Source organism: Nothoprocta perdicaria, unplaced genomic scaffold (assembly GCF_003342845.1).
Source record: "Nothoprocta perdicaria isolate Ctin4 unplaced genomic scaffold, notPer1 scaffold_11, whole genome shotgun sequence".
NCBI classification, from domain to species: Eukaryota; Metazoa; Chordata; class Aves; order Tinamiformes; family Tinamidae; genus Nothoprocta; species Nothoprocta perdicaria.
The window spans coordinates 8,558,789-8,572,405 of record NW_020454205.1 but is presented as its reverse complement, the minus strand read 5'-3'; the positions used below and the strand labels follow the sequence as shown (position 1 = coordinate 8,572,405).

At 54.7% G+C, this 13,617-nt stretch overlaps 1 protein-coding gene across 1 annotated transcript in view; it reads left to right on the top strand.

Annotated features, from left to right (window-relative positions):
* The first annotated feature begins 460 nt into the window (after nucleotides 1-460).
* Nucleotides 461-13,617, top strand: part of PCBP3 (poly(rC) binding protein 3) — a 67,952-nt gene continuing 54,795 nt past the window's right edge. Inside the window, exons 1-2 of the mRNA XM_026048898.1 lie at nucleotides 461-597; nucleotides 8,579-8,666. The gene's annotated coding sequence lies outside the window, so the exon portion shown is untranslated. The remainder of the gene's footprint in view (nucleotides 598-8,578; nucleotides 8,667-13,617) is intronic.

Genomic DNA, 13,617 nt, shown 5'->3' with positions numbered 1-13,617 from the left:
GAGAAATCATCAGAGGAGGCAAACACGGTGCAACTTCCACTTTTTCCTTCCAGCCCAACCTCTCCCCTGGATGGCAGCACATCTGGATGTCTTCCCCCCAGGTAGGAAGCCCATGGGCAGGAGAGCGGGGAGCATGGCTTGCATGGAGCAGAGCCGACTGGGGAAAGCTGCAGGACAAGCCAGCCGCAGGGGGCTGCTAGTTTGCTGGGGCGGTGGCCACTTGCTTATGTGCCTGGGGACGCCAACAGGACCTAGGAGCAAGGCCACTACAGGGCACATGTTCCTGACACCAGTCACAGCACAGATCAGAACAGGAGYTTGCAGTATCCTGCTGGACTATGGGGACCCTCATAAGCTTTAATTGCCCTGAGCAGCCTCACCTGAGACCCCCATCCACCCACCCCTTAGCTTATGGGCCCTATTTAAGGCTCTGCTCTTGGTACTTAGTTTTGCCCTGGGCTGCAGTGAGGTTCTGCATGTCTCCAGCTCTGTTACCTGCTCACTCCCTTTGCAGTTTCTGCAGCTGTTGRTGGACCCTGCACTTGCTCCTGCCTGGTTCAGGCAGGACTGTGGACTCTGTAGGAGTGTGTGCTGTTGGTAAGAGCCCTGCCTGTGCTGGGGTTTCCCCCCCAGCCCATACCACCCCATGGGGCAGCCCTGCTCTTGCTGCTTCCCTGCTGTGAGCTCCAGCCCTGAGCTGCGTATGATGGGAGCCTGCCCTGTGTCTCCACCTGACTGTGTGGTGACTTCTCAGTGATTCCTCTCCCATGTCTACCTGTCCTGGGGCTCCTCAGGGGTGGCCTGACCTTCTCCTACCTAGCTCTGTGTCCCCGTTGCCCTGCTTCCCTGCCGTGGTCTCTGCCCACGGAGTGTCTCTGCTGATGGCCTGGGTGTTTTGGCCCTCTCTTTATCTTACTGCAGGGATGCTCCAGGGCGATGCAGGTATTTGTGTTGTGTCTGGTATCCTCACCCTTGGCTGAGGAGCCTGAGCCCCCTTGGTCCCTGCTGCCTCCCAGTTACCTCGGGATTTTGCTGGCACCCAGCTGCCGGGATGAGGTGTCTCCACGGCCCACCCTTGCCACAAGCACGGCTGCTACCAGCCCRTGTCACTCGCTGGGCCGCTCGGGCCCGCAGCAGAGCAGGGCCCGCGAGGCGGGCGGTGCTCCCCACAGAGGACAGGGTGCTCACAGGACSAGGTGTCCGCGGCCCGGCCGGCAGGGCCGAGCATTCCCGAGAGCCGCCTTCCCTGTGGTGCTGCCGGGCCGCCTGTTGCCGTCCCCGCGGGATGGCCCYGCTGCCGGGGTTGGCTCCGCGTGGGGCCGCACGCCCGCTCCGGCTCCGCGGTGCCCTGTGCGCGGGATGGGAACGGCTGCAGGATGGGGTGGGCTCTGCACGGCGGGGTGGGCAGGGCCTGCGGGATCCAGGGCAGGGAGCATCCTCTGGCTGCTGCCTCATTCGGAGCAAGCCCTGCTGCGCYGCGAGACGCGTCCCCCTCCCCGTCCCCTTCCCCAAACTCTCCCTGCTCTTTCCTCACTCCCCCCTCTCCCCCCCTTCCCAGACAAACCTCCTTCCCCTGCCTGGACCAGCCCTGATCCCTCCCCACCTCTTCAGAGCTCAGGCATCTGTCACTCCACCCATCCGTCTGCGGGACAGGTAGGATTTTTCCTTCTCCGGGGCTTTGTTCTCTTTGCTGGACTCTCGGCACACTCTGCCTGGTGTATCCCCTTCCCCAGCTCCTGCGTGYGAGGAGGGCCAGGTCTGGTGTTGCATGGGTGGCCGCCGTTCCCTACCCTTGTATCCGCTCCGGACGCGCCTGGATGGGACCTCTTGCCAGGCTGGGCTCACTCGGCAGCGTGGAAATGCCTGCGGGTGGCACGGCAGGTCCTGCGTGGGGCCGCGGGAGGCGGGTGGGTGCGGGCGGCGTCTCCCCTCGGCTCCCTCTGAGGCATCAGTCCTGCACAGCCAGCCCGTGAGTCAGCCAGAAGCGGCTGCCGCTGCAACGGGTGGCTGGAGAAGCCGGTCCCATCTCAAATCTAGAGCAGTTTCTCAGAGAGATGAGGTTTCTAATGTCAACCCAAAAGGAGCTTTGTTATCCCACCTCCCTGTGCGTGTGGCTTTGTAAGACGGGGACTCCTGAGGGTTTTTTTTGTTCCCAACTCCCATCTGAAGTTGCTGCCTTGCTTGGCAAGGGTTGGTCTTGAAGGATGCAAGGTACRAAGTGCTGTCTTTGTCCCTGCGGGAGAAGAGGTTTTCCAGGCCTGGTGGGTCTGGGCTGGCATGTGCAGAGTTTCCTTGTTGTGATGGGTGAGGACAGGGGACAGCGGGGTGCTCGCAGGTGTGCTCTGTGTGCTGACTTTCGGATGGTGGCTTTTGGGTGCGAGTTCCCCCAGGGCTCTCCYGGCTCAAGGCAAAGGGCTCCATGGCAGGAGGCTCTTGCAACRTGTCAGCTCGGTGTCTGTTTCTGAGCCCTGGGGCTGGGTGTGCTGCTCTCCAAGTGCCTGCCAAGCCGTTCATCACTGATCACTGCCAACCACGGTGAGCATAGCCCTGCCCTCGGGAGGGAGGAAAGGGGCCCAGGCTTTATCTTTTTGGAGCACACATCTCCAAGCTTGGCAGCGTTCACCCTGCTGAGGAGTCCTCCAGGGTGTGGATGAGGCCTTGCTGCCTTGTCCCGTGATGGGAGCWGCAGGGATCCGTGAGGCCGTGCAGGGCTCCCGTCACTGCCCAGCCCTGTGCAGCCTCCTGCAGCAGCTGTTTTGCTGCAGAGCGTCCCCACCCTGGTGCGGATGCTGCATGGCCCCCCGGGAATGGCGCAGAGTCCGGGCGTCACCGGCATCTCCCCCAGCCTCGGCCTCCTCGGATGGGCCCTTGCGCATGCGGAGGGGTCCTTCTGGTCTGTGATGCCCTCGGAGATGCCCACATCTGCCCACCTGCGGTCCCAAGGATGTGGAGCACAGTTGGAACCTCTTGGATAAGAGGTGAGGGGCGCTTGTCCTGGGGCTTTCCAGGTCTGCAGCCAGTATCAGGCCCTGGGTGATGCCTGTTCTCCATCCCCAGGTGTGGAAAGACCCAACCGCAGGTCCTTTGGAGTTGGGGAGAATTCCCTGTGCCACGCTTCCTCCCTAAGGGAGGGATGCCGGAGGTCTGTACTGGCTGGTCCTGGTGGAGATGCAGCAGATGCTGCTGGTGTTTGTGTGCGTCAGAAGCAGTGGGGTCCCCAAGGGATGTATCCATCCCAGATGGAGGGGGTGGATAGCAGCTCCTAGTGCAGACCAACTCTGGCTGTAAACAAGTGGCCTGGCACTGCTCTGGGATGGGGATTTACGTGGACAGAGAGGTGAGGAAGGCACACAAAATCTCTGTAATGCAGTCTATGCTTTCTAGGACTTTTTCCATTGCAGCCTGCAGGAGGATGTAATAGGAGTCCATACCTGAATCTGTCTTAAATGATGGCCAAGAAGGGGTAGCTCTGCCCCTTAAATCAAGGTGATCTAGCCCAGGTTCCTAAATTGGTGCTGAACACCACCAGGCTGGGTCTAGCAATGCTTTCCCTATCCTGGGCTGAGGACTGCACCTCTGGGTACCATCGGGCTCTATAAGGATATCGTGGGTGAACATATCAAGTGAAGAGGCGTCTCAAATGCAGGTCTACCCATGGTGTCAAATCACGGCAGATGTGAGTGTCCTGAGCTCATTTTGCTGCTTTTGACCGTTGTCCTGAGCGGCTGCAGACCTGACTCGCGTGGCTGCCGGGGGAGCTGTGTGGGCACACTGGGGCTTGCCTCGCAGGTCCTTGTGCACTGCGAGATCTTGGCCCAGTGAGGAGCTCCTTAATGGAATTGCTTCCTCTCAGCATCATCGCCCTCCCGGAAACGATGCTAATCTGCTAATTAGACTGATGAATTAAATGCCCTCTCTGCGAGCAAGCCCCCTCCTGAGCGCTCTGCCTGGTGCTTTGTGCAGCTCATCAGGGCCCCTGTGGTCCCTCCTGGCTYGTGCAGCCCCGCTGTGGAGAATGGCATGGGCTGGCTGGCGATGTGGGGGATGCAGGCCAGGCTGAGGAGCATCCTTCTGTCCCCTTCCCTCCAAGCCATGCCCCAAAGCCCAATGTTATACCAACATGTGCAGCACGGAGGCACAGTGGTGTTCCCTGGGGAAGGGATGCACACAGGAATGCCTTTGAATTTCCCRGTGGAAATATGTTTCCTTTCTAAGACGCAAGTTGTCATAGGATTGCACACTGCAGTTATCAGGAGGGCATCTTCTCCTGACCTTTGGGGGCAACTTGTTAAGACACAGCACCCCTATCAGGGGAAACTTCCTCCCTCTGACATGCACATGTAACCTGCCCACATTTTGCTGCAGTGGAGAGGGAGGGCTGAAGGAGGGATGGAGATGTGAGAGGAAAGATGCTCGACACTGTAATCTTAGGCTCAGCGCTGGGAGGAGACATTCAACAAGATTTCCTCTCTTGGGTGGACCCAGGGTTTTCCTGCAAGGACTTCCCTTGGAACTGAATGCAGCACAAAGTGGTTGTTTGGTTGGCTTGCACCCTGGGAAGAGAAAGAGTGACAACTTTTCACCCTGGATTCAATGAAAGATTTGGATTGACTCAACACCATGTGTGGGGCCTGGTTTACTTGCTCCTCTCAAAGGATTTACAGGAGCTTTGGACAGTTGGTTTTCTAGGTGAATGGGGCACTTGAGAATGGAGCCAAATATTTTTCTTGGGAAATGGCAAAATGGAGCACAAAATGGAATGTCCAGCACTACAGAAGTGGTTTTGATCACCTTGGAAGTGCATTTYTGCTGTGAGCAGTACTGTGAGAAGAGATGGAATGCCTTCCCATCAGCACATCCAGGGACAGGAGCTCTGCCTGGACACACGGGAGCACCTGCAGGGCTTCGAGACCCAGCATTTAAAGGGGGTCGGGTATCCTCGGGGATAGGAGCAGAGAAGACGCTTCCCTGCAACAGTGAAGGAAGCTCAGAGGATGGGAGTCTGCAGACCAGGTGGCAGAGAGCTGRTGCCATTTCATCATGCTCCCAGGAGGAATATGGAAGCTCTGCTCCTGAGGATGTCATCGCCAGAGACCCACAGTGTAAGCCCTGCGTGGGGGCAGCATCATGTTGACTACCTTGCTTGTCCTTCCCGGCTCTCCAAGCTGCAAGGGCTGAGTTTGCACACCTCCACAGCTTGTAAAYGTGATGGTCACTAAAGGACAAGGGTCCATGTGTGACAGCAGTGCCTTTCTGGAGAGCCAGCTGGTGTCTCCCAGGAAGGGGTTAATCCTGGAGGAGCACTCAGGCAATGAACCTCCAAGATCTGATATCCTATTGATGGCTGCTTTGCATCTGGGTTCGGTAAAAGCTTTTATGCCTTGGCTCCATTTCAAGGGCAGACACTTCAGGATGACTCATGCTCCCCTGCCACAAAGAAATAAACCTGTTATTCCAATTTCTTTGCAGAAGGTGAAGCTTTCCTGAAAATTCAAGTGCTTGCAGGGTCCTGGTCTGCTGTTCCAATGGTGTCATGAACACTTAGGAAATGCTGCTGCTCATCAGAGCCTCCAGGTACTAGAAGGACATTCAAAAGGAATACAGGCTGTGATGCCCTTCCTCTTTCACAGATGTAGCAGAGTGGATAAACTCCAGTATCTGTCATGGGTGAGCCTGCATGCATGTCCAAGCATATGGCTGTGCGAGGACCCACCTGGGTGTACATCTGTGTCCYGGGAGGATGCTGCTGCTCGGGGTGAGACAGGTACCGTGGTCTCATGTGGCAAACTCGGAGGCCTTGGAGGTGGGATTTCAGTCTGAGGCGCTGTTGGTGCCAACCCTGTCCCTTCTCYCTAGTTAAGTAAATAGCTCTTTTGAGGTGTCTTTGGGCTTCCTTAGGGCTGTTTCTACCTTTTTAAATGCTCGGTTACTTTGCGCCATCCCTGGTCTGGGCYGCCTACTTTATGTCCTGCCCTATCCAGCTGGGACTCCTGGTATGCTGCTCCTAAGTGCTGTGTCGGACATCTGCTCCCTAAATCTCCAGGGAGCTCAGGCACTTTGGTCTGGCTTCTCTCCTCCGGTTTCACATGGACTCAGGAAAACCATAATGCGCAAGGYAAGCCTGGGGAGAGGAATCCGGCCTGTGACACTCGACTCTAGCACAGGACCTGCTGTGGAGGGCACGTGGTGGCCAAGCCCTGGTGTTGCCCCCCAAGCACTTCCAGCAATGCCCTGCTGCACTGAGAAGGATGCAGGACCAGAGCCATCCTCACCACCACAGACATGCTGTAAGAGATCAGAGATACTGGGTAGCATCCATTGCAATGGAGACTGTCAAACAGAGCCCTTGTTTATGACATTAATGACCAATTTACAGCCAGACTCTTGCCCATCCCAGCTCCTGTGTTTCAGTTCTAGCTTGCAAAGGCCCTCGCAGCCCCTGTGCTGCATGTGGGCACGGCAGCCTGAGTTACAGGGTACCACTGCATCTCTCTGGTTGACTGACTAAAGCTTTTAGCAGRAGGGATAATAAATAATGCACCAGCATTTGGCCTCTCTTCCATTGGTGAAGCTGCCTGGATTTGCAGGGGTTTTACCCACACGCCACAGTCCATGCGAGCTTCATGTCACTGCTGCAACAAGCTCTGCACTTTCAGTTGCACAAAAATGCTCCTTATTGTCTGTTTTTTACCTCAACCCAGCCAACTGTCTGTTATATGACCTATGTATGCCAGGTGGGGACACAGCTGATGGAGTCCCATCAATGAGACTCCCAGGCTCAGCATGCTCAAAATCAAGCCTCTTGCTGCAGGGTGTCCAAGCAGCTGCATGAGGTTCTTCAAGACAGGTTKGGAAGTGCAGCCCGCAGACACGCCGAAGGCTTCCAAAGCTAAAGCAAAATAGCCTGAATTAAAATCATAAATRTTTCAGGCCCCAATGGCTTTTGCTTGAAGCTAGAAGACTGGCAGTAACTGAGACCTTGGGCACATGGCTTGAGTTTGTTTCCCRAAGAAGGTGTGGGGTGTCTTTAACCCCCCCCACAAAAGTTGGACTTTCCTTAAAAGGTATTGAARAATATTAGCTTAATCCTTGCAGTAGGAAATATGAGCAGTGTGTTGCTGCAAATGGACATTATCAAAGACTCTGCTTATCTCAAATTTTGTCGGTTAAAGTGTTGGTTGTAGAGAGAAACAAATGATTAGCAGAAATTTCTTACTGTTACATGCATCTTTATTTGCACAGTTTGCTGTTCCCCCATRAGTGCTCAAAAGTGATCAGTGACTGGTGCAATTTGAAATCTCAGCTGCCATTAAGTAGATGGGCCCTTTCCACAGGGCATTAGATGGTGCTCGTAGGAGGATTGTTTCAAATGAACCTGATAATTTGATATTAGCCCTGCTCGGTTTGAATCTGATGGTCTAATATTGAATTAGAGAAGCTGGCCGGTGATAAGTCTCTGGGGTGTCTCTCTGTTGGCTGTCGGGAGTCTAATCGTGGAAGTGCACATGTGGAGGAGCTGCAGTTGTGGTTTTATTCCAGGAAAGCTATCGGCTTGTCTTTCTTGGGAGCTGTTAACCCCCCCCCCAGCATGTAGACTTGAGCCTCGTTTGTGGGAACGCAGGCCTGCAGGGGCACCCCAATGCCTGGGGTTGGGGTTGGGGCCCTGCCTGTCCCAGCATGTTTCTGTGCAATGGTGCACGGAGCGAAGCAGCTGCCTCTCATTTTAGATGACTTCCTGAGGGACCATMGCATCCTCTGGGAGGCCAGTACCGAGCCCTGGTGGAGCAGGGAGTTCAGTGTCACTGTGGCCCAGAGGAAATGTTCTAGTAACGTGGGTCCTTAGACTGATGCTCCTTCCCTGCCCTTCTCCAAGAGGGTCTGCTCGTCTCTGCAGTCGGTTTAGTGGTCGGTTCCTCTCCATTAATGATTAAAACCAACACGATGGAGCAGAGGTGAAAGGCATTTGGGAAACATGGCGCTTCTGCCAGTGCTGCTGACTAGCACCAGACTGGAGATGTTTCCTCCCACAAATGATGAAAATGGTCGTGGGAGACATTTTAAGCTCACCCTGAGCCGCTCTGGACACATGCCCCTTTGTGCACATACAGGTGCCCAGGACAGCTCAGTGCCAAGGTGAGATGTGGCCCCTGTTTTCCAGTGCCTGCAGGTAAAGCCAGTGCTGTCCAGGTGGGTCCTGAGCCTGCAGAAACAAAAGCACTACTGTCCTCTCAGCTAAACACTGGCTGTCCCGGGGACACCTGCACAGCTGTGTGTCCCAGTGCGGTCTGATTCCTTCATTCTCTCTGCTAGGGCTTTCTTTGGACCATGTCCTTGAAGCCTCTGACCTTGTGCAACCATGAGCTCTGCTCCCTTTTCCCTGCTCTGTATCTCAGATGCTCCTGCGTGGTGGGCATACGTCTCTGGTTTTAGTACCCTGTTCTTCCAAGATTTTTTGGTGGAGGGGTTGCTGCTGGATGGCAGAGCACCTTATATTGCATAGTGGTGTAGGAGATGCTTCCAGTGACGCTAGCCTGACCATAACAAAGCCTGACTCTTGTATCTCCCTTTTTTTCTGCAGGGCAAGAGCTGCTTGGCCAGCACTGCAAACTTCCTCACGCCACCAAATGTGCCTCCGAGTTCCTCTGCCCAGGGGATCAGCTCCAAGGGTAAGGAGACGGGGAAGACCTGCAGCCTCTTGGCATCTCCTGGCTGCTGGGATGGTCCAGGGGCCATGATGTGACAGTGACAAAATCCCTCCCTGCCAAGCAGGTCCAGTCCTGCTCGTGGGACTAATTTGAGGGAGCTGATCTGTGTGTGGAGGTGTTTGCCACAGGTTGCCACTGGCTGTTAAGCCTGCTGGTTGAACACTCACCTCAACAGGCACAGAGACAGTGGCCTGTTGCACYCCTGAAAGGAGAAAGGGAAGACTTAACACTTCTGTACATGTCCAGGTAAYGTGTCAAGGTTCTGGCTTCTGATCATCCTTTACAAAACACCAGCACTTCAACTCTTTATTCATTCTTTATTCTGGGCTCGGCAGAGCCAGTCTGTGATGCAGGATTGCCATCTAGTGCCGTTGCTGAGTCTTTCATGCTTGCAGGAGCAGAGCTCTGAAGGCTGAAGTGTAGCACGCTTGCTGGGCAGAGTAAAATGCAAGAGATGARCATAGTAATCATGGGGAAAAATGTTTGAGTTTTCAGGGTAAAATAATTTCCACTGGACAAAGTCTCAGGCAGTCCTGGAGTTGTCCTGCTTGGACAGGGGTGGAATGGAGGCCTTGGAATGGAGGCTTCCCAAGATGCCTCACAGGCTGAACCTTGCTGTGATTCTCTGTTCTGTTTTCATATTGAAATGACTCGCTATTTAAAGGCATTTTTTGTATTGATAACGTGAAGCTACGGGAATAGCACCGTGGGTATCCCAAYGTGAAACTTCTTTCTGAAGATGCTGCTGGCCTCAGCAGCCTGGATGACGCTCTCCACATCCCCAGCTCCTGGAGCCTGAWGCCACTTTGTGAAAGCATCAGTACCCTGCAGCATGGAGAAAGCTTGGCAAGCCACAATGCTGAAAGCTAGCGGGCAAAAATGTTGTTTCTGAAGTCTCACAGCTTTGGGGAAGATCACACTGATGCAGATATTTTGGATGCTTAGTTTCAGGGACTCTGGGGTCTTAGCAGGGCCTGTGAGAGAGAAGGAATGAGATGCAGGGTCCAGGGACCTGTGCCATCTCTGCAAGATAGAATGAAAATACTGTTTTTTCTTCCTCTTGATCTTCYGAAGCTGTGCTTGACAGCCTCCCATGGGAAATTAAAGCTGCCACGTGTCCTCCTGCAGAGCAGAGACAGTCACAGGGGTCCTCTAGCGGGGACAGCAAGTACAGAGACAGGCTGCCTGCGGAGCAGGAGCAGCCAAGGGGGAGGATATTTTGGGCACTGCTCAGGTTTGGACGCGTGGCTCCTTCCCACCAGCTCTGCAGCAAGACACGGTCCATCCACCGTCCGAGTGCCCACCTCACTGCCCAGCATGGACACCTTCACTGCCTGGTACAGCCAGGATCTCTCGGTTCATCCTTGCAGAGGAAGCCGAACCTGTGCTGGCACCATGCAAGGGGCTCTGAATCCAGAGGTGCATGAAGCTGGGCAGCCTTTGGACAGCCATAAGATGATGGAGCACAGGCTGAAGAGAAGCATCTTGCAGGATGGTGGGGACAGGTGCRAGAGTCGGATGGGAAGGACCCACACACACACCTCATGTGTGCTGAGGTGCAGAGAAACAGCTGTGCGGGTCCTCGACACCCCAAGGAGGTCCGACCCCACTGCCTTTCCTGGGGAGCACTAAGCTGTGGCAGGAGATCACCTGGCACATCCCTGCCAATGTTGCCTGGCTTTCCAAGCTGKACTGCGCTAGCAATGCCTCCTCTCACCCCCCGGGTGGTGACCTACATTGGGTACTTGGATAACTCCCTCTCTGCTGGGCTGCTTGCAGCTGCTGGCCCAGGAATAACGCACAGGCAGGGTTGTCCTCTCCTCTCTCCGCAGCATCCCCCTCCCAGGCCTGAATCCTCGTCTGTTGGGAGTGCATGATTTCCCATTCCCACTGCCTGTGGGGGCTAAGGCCAGGACGTGGCTCTGTTGGGAGACAGTGCTGCACCTGCATGTGGGAATTGGGCATGCAGAGGAGAACCCTCCGCACCCCTGCTCTGCCTGTGCCCTCTGCTAAACCAAGCGCCGGGTCTAGCAGTGTTGGGCCTGGAAAACAGTCCCTGGCCTTGGTGGGAGCTGTGCTGGTGGGGGCTGCTCCTGCCCTGCTCCCAGTCAAACCCCAGCGGAGGCACTTTCCTTAATCCTGCAGCTTCCTGGCTAGCAACTGTGTTGAAATGACCTTTTTAATTCCTGGAGGAAACAGCAGCAACAACAACAACAAAAATCCTTCCCCTGCCACGTCTGCTCTTTACCAATGAGTGCCSTGGATTCTCACGTGGCATGTTAATGCCACGTGGATGAGTGAAGCCCACGACAGAGACTGGGAGAAGAGTGGGGGTCCAGAGGGTCAGCGGCAGATTGTCCCAGCAAAGAGCAGTTCCCCTCTCCTGTATGCCAAGTTTCTCAATGAGAGCCATGGAAAGTTTCTTACTTATCTCTCCCCTCAGTCCAAGTGCTCAGCTCATTCCTGCAGCCCCTCTCCAGGAAGCAAACATCAGCCCTGAGTGATGCTGCTTTGGGGCCAGATAGCTCTCAGTGGTAGTTTTGTCAGCCCTTAAGCAAGGCACAGTGATAAAAACAGTGGAAGGAAAGCAAAAGGAGGAAAGCTGGAGAAGAGTAGCAAATTTGCTGGCTTTCTTGCTCTCATTTTTCCATGGAATAGAAGGAAAATGAACAGGGGCAGGGTTGCTTCTTGGAAATGGCCTGGAGAAGAGGACTAGGCTGTGTGCCCAAATCCAGGCTCAAGGAGCCTTCTGTTTCAATGCCCTCCACTGCAAAGCCACCTAGCACAAGCTTGCTGCAGTACCAAAGCCTGTTAGATCCTTGGACTGACTTTGTTCGCAGATATTTAGAAAGAAGTGCCTCCCAAGTCTTCCCAAATGTGACTTTCCACTGGCAGAGAGGTGGATTTGGCTGCAGCTGTTAGAACTACATCCTGTGTCCCGCTGGTCTGTTGGTGACATTTTCCAGCTAGTGCTCAGCTCTCCTGATGCCTTGGCTAGGTGTTGTGAGAGCTGGTACATAATTGTGGTTTGAAATCAGCTTGCTGTGTCACTCCTAATCCTTTTAGTAATTTCCATGGTTTTGAGAGGGCATCAGCATGTTTGACTCTTCAAATCCCCTCCCAGTGACCCAAAATAGTCCAGTCTAATGGACCTAGTCCTTTTGTTTCCATAAAGACAAAAAAAAAGGGGGGGGGGGAGGGGGGAAAAAAGGAAGGATTTTAGGATTCCTCTGTAAACTCTTCATTTTATCCTGGGGGCAACACCGCAGAGCTTTAGAGCCCTGGGGCAGGGAATGCTTTGGAAGTTTTAAAAACTTGCCAGATGTGGTGCTCCCCAAGTAGAAAAGCATCTGCCTTATCTCCCTATGTAGGGCATGTATCGCTTAGCTCGCTCTGACCTAGAAGCAGTGTCTGCTTGTCTCAAAAATGAGAAGCAATCAGGGCTCCACCAGCTCTGCTGGGAGCTCAGATGCCCACTGCAGAGTGGACCCCAGCGGGTTGTGATGAGCGAAGCTGTTCTCAGCTCTGGGCTTTGTTGCTGCCTGCTCCTTGCCACTGGGGCAGCCTTTCCTTCAGCTCCTCTGAAGACGCTTYGACTCGCTCTCAAGAGCCCTGTTCTCCTGCTGTCATCTTGATGTAGCTACATGTKCTGTTTACATCTCTTCCCCCAGGTGAGGAATAGGACGGTGTGGGTCAAGCACAGCCAGTCTGTACGATGTGATTGCTGGGTTTTTGGTGTAAGATCAAGTATTTGGATCCCATAAGATAACTGACTTTGGCTTTGCCTTAAGCCATAATTCACTATGGCTGTGGCCTTGCACTTCGTTAAAGAGAAAAAGAAGCAAGGAAGCCATTACACAAAAACCTTTGGAGCAAGAGGAGGARAAAGCTGAGATCTGCCTGTGGAGATGACTTTCACCGTGGCTTGTTCTCCTCCTTGAGCTTCCARGTAAAATGACTTTAACCATGGTCAGGAATCAGTTTTTCTTAAGGAGCTCCTGCCTTTGCTGGATATCTGCAGGTCAAGGGATGCAGCACATCCTTCACCAATGTGAAATTTCTGGTTCTGTAAGGAGTAAAACCCCTGCCTGGGCATTGCTGTCATTCGTTTTCGTTCACAGAAAAGCATCTGAAAAGCACCATCAGTTCTCGCTTTAAGAAGGAGAAAAAGCCAAATGCTGAGCTTCCCCCTCGCCACCCGATCTGTCCTCTAAAGATTAGTTGCCTCTGCGGGCTTACAGGAGGATTTGAGGTGGCTCCATCTGCTCGCGTGCAGCGGGTCACCACGAGCCTGCGTGTCCCGGGCAGGGCGCAGGCCCCGTCCGCAGGGCGCGATGTGCAGCCCGGCGCCGCCGCTGCGTTTCCTCCCCGGSACCGTGCTGCGGGTATCAGCATCCTGTTGGGACTTCTCTTACTGGTGGAGTCCACCCTGATGCTGCTGGTGGCCAAGCCTCCGGAAGCCTTGGTCCGCTCCTCTGGTCAATTCCCCAGTAAGAGTTACACCGTGCTCTTTTGTGGGGCTCTGTCTCCTTCCAGCATCCCTCTACCCGGGAAGGTGAAGAGCATCTGGCTTTACATCAGTGTGATTGAAGGCAGCACGTGCTGCTCAGCTCTCAATTTGGAGTGGGTCCCCAGGCACGGACTGTGAGGTCCTCCCAAAGCGGTTCCTTAGCACTGACCTGTGAGCACTGCCACCCTCCTGCCCACTCCCACCGAGGCCCCCAGCCCCTCTCTGGTCCCAGGGCTTCCCTCGCTGTGCCTCACGTGCCCCAAGCCACCCCGGTGGCCACTCATGTACCCCCAGGAGCCCTGCACTGCTGARGAGCAAGAGCTCAGGAAGAACTAAAGGGACAAGCAAAGCCTCCACCAAAGCAGAGGAAGCGAAAGCTCAGCGGAGGAAAGCTGGTGGCCA